Raw genomic sequence first — 2,944 nt, 5'->3', positions numbered from 1 at the left:
TTGATTATTATTTACTTTTAATACATAAAACAAAATTATGATTTACCGTTGATTTTTATTACAACTCGTGGTGACAATTAAATCGTTTGTTTCTCAGATTATCATTAAATTAATAAACTGAAAGTTGTTTACTTGTAATTAAAGAAGTATTGCATTGTGCATTTTGCCAACCTACCATACCTTGCCATACCTATTGCCAACTGCAATTGCAAAGTTTTATTTTAAAGTATCGCGAATAAATTACACATTATTTTATTATTTTGATGACTTGAACTCGAATTGCACGCGTTTGACTTACATAAGTAACGCATAACGATGTCGGATTCATTGACGTAAAGAATCGCGAAACCACTTTACAACAAACTTAATTACTTGCCTCGATGTAATGAAGTTAGTATAAGCATTAAAGTCTAGATCAAGATCTGTTGTGCTAATAATTTGCATGTACAACATATATATTTATTTTAATAATTTTGTGTAACAAGTTGAATCCTTATTTTGCACTCTGTAATATGCATTAATTTCATTTTTCCATGTGTTTCTCTGATATATGTATACACACAGTTTAAAAGTCAGAATAATATCTGGTAATATTTTATCACATACATCGAACATCACCATTATAATTAATAACAATAAATAAAAATGTTATATTACTGTTATTAATATTTCTATGTAATAAAATATAACATACATATTACATTAAACATAATGACATATTTTTTCTTTTCAGGTTGCTGGGACTTGTAATATTTATTATATCAGCACACGTGCATGATTCTCTCGCAAAACATGTAAGTTCAATTTATATAAACAACAAATTATAAAATATCAAAATAATGTTAAAAACGTCACGAGCGTTATATCGAAGGCCGGAATAAAGCCACTAGAGTCTCAACATGTCTTGATGGAATTCCCTCCGGTTTTATTGCCTTCTCTTTTGATGATGGTTCGGGTTTCAAGGCCTCCCGGTCTCTCGCGCAGATAATCTTGATATATTTCGTTCCTAGGACCCAAGTCACAATAGAGAGCATGAAGATTCCGTAAACCATTACGGCGTAACCAATAATTACGGATAGCCTTCGAACATTTAACTACAATCTATATTTCTCTTTCTAAATTCATTCATTAACCCGTTGTTTTATACTATAATAATTTCTCTCTCTCTCTCTCTCTCTCTCTCTCTCTCTCTTTCTTTCTTATTATGGTATCTTTGAAATTATACACATGTTATATATTCTATGATATAAAAACAATTTTTAATACTTTTTGTATTCTTGATTATATAATACTTCTTTTTTCTTATTTACAAACTATAAATATTGATTTTAATACAGTTCTTATATGTGTCTTATTAAACGTTTTAAAACTATTAAATGTTTAATCTCCACAACGCGAGTTTTTATCAGAATTTTAAATATAACAATTTTAAAAATAGTGAAGTAATGTCATTGCGAGTCGACAACTGATGTTGGTGTGTATAATAATTTTTATTGTTACAATATCCAACCACACACAAACTGTGCGTCGCATTTTAGTCAATTTTTACATTCTTAAAACATAGTTCTTACATGAAGCCGGAATTCATTGTAATGAATTAAATTGACGATCAGTTTAATATTTTTGATGCTAACAAGCATCTACAAGCATCTACAAGCATCTATAAGAATTTTTCTCTCGCCAAACTTAAAATTATTTAATTCTAAAAGTAGGGGGCTAACTTTGTATAGGCACCAAACTAAAGAAATGACAATTTTAAATTAAAGATAAATTTTACCATTTTTGTTTTTTTTAGTTACAATATTGCGATTTAATATAATATTGCAGCCGATTCTTTTTAGAGGCAGGGAATGAACGTGACGCGCACGCGAATATACGGTTAAACACAATATTTATTACGCGTAGCTTTCCGATCGTACACATCTTATAATGAACAGAGAAAAAAATGTCTAAAAATGCGTTTTATGTTGCGAAAACTTCTTTTTTTGTCGTAACTCTTTTGCTTCTCGATTCTTCTTGCCTAGTAACGCCACCAGTATCCAGAAGCGCGCTTAGTAATACATGGATCCAGAAGGAAGGGCGTGCACGTCCCTGGCTATCATTTTGGCGCGTATTCAACAATAATTTTAAAAATTTTGTTTTTTTTATATTGATGTTTGACATAACGATTAAAATATTTCAAAGACTTTTTTTATTTACTTATTTATTTTTGGTAAAACCTTTTTCATAATTTCATACAATTATACAATCTCTTATCTTATTTTAATTGTCGTCATTTCGGTCATAAAATTTGAGCCGCAAAGGAATAGTTCTTAGTGAGATGGAGAAGCTCGACAATAGTTTGAAAGTATAATGGTCAGATCAGATTAGATTTGAGATGGAAGTTGTAGTATTCCAACAACTTCTTCCAAGAAGAGAAAATTTTGTTAGAAAATATTCTTGTGATCGTTGATGAGTAAGAAAATGAAGGTGTACATAGGATGAATGCAGATAAGAGGGACGAACTAGATCGCAGTAATCTTGTTGCATATACATGGCTACTGTGCTTCTGTAATGGCTATTGTTTTACCTATATCCACAATTCGCGCGCGATTTACACGAGAAATAATTTATAACCCGAGAGATAAGATTTTGTTATATATAGTGTATTCATTTATGACTGCGCATAACCTTGAACATTTTATATATATTATCTCATATTAAAAAAAGCGCAAAGTATTTTCTTGCCCAAGAATAACTCATGGGACAAGACAAATTGTCAAATACCATGTTGCTTAATTGCGCTTTTAATTTTTTGATTTTTATATATAAATTAATATAAACAATTTAACAGTTTAATTGGAATTATATAGAGTTCAAAAATTGGATGTTGGCAACGTATAGTTTTAAGCACATTACAAATATCAGGAAAAAGGAAAATGTATATATATATATATATATATAT

General features: G+C 29.5%; 1 protein-coding gene across 2 annotated transcripts in view; it reads left to right on the top strand.

Annotated features, from left to right (window-relative positions):
- Positions 1–731: 731 nt before the first annotated feature.
- LOC105450934 (papilin) overlaps positions 732–2,944 on the top strand; it is a 33,186-nt gene continuing 30,973 nt past the window's right edge. For both annotated transcript variants that reach the window (XM_011691066.1, XM_011691062.1), the window contains exon 1: positions 732–794. The gene's annotated coding sequence lies outside the window, so the exon portion shown is untranslated. The remainder of the gene's footprint in view (positions 795–2,944) is intronic.

This window comes from Wasmannia auropunctata, unplaced genomic scaffold (genome assembly GCF_000956235.1).
Source record: "Wasmannia auropunctata unplaced genomic scaffold, wasmannia.A_1.0 LD336053.1, whole genome shotgun sequence".
Taxonomy (NCBI): Eukaryota; Metazoa; Arthropoda; class Insecta; order Hymenoptera; family Formicidae; genus Wasmannia; species Wasmannia auropunctata.
Note: the sequence above shows the minus strand (reverse complement) of the source record. Positions and strands in the feature narration are given on the sequence as shown.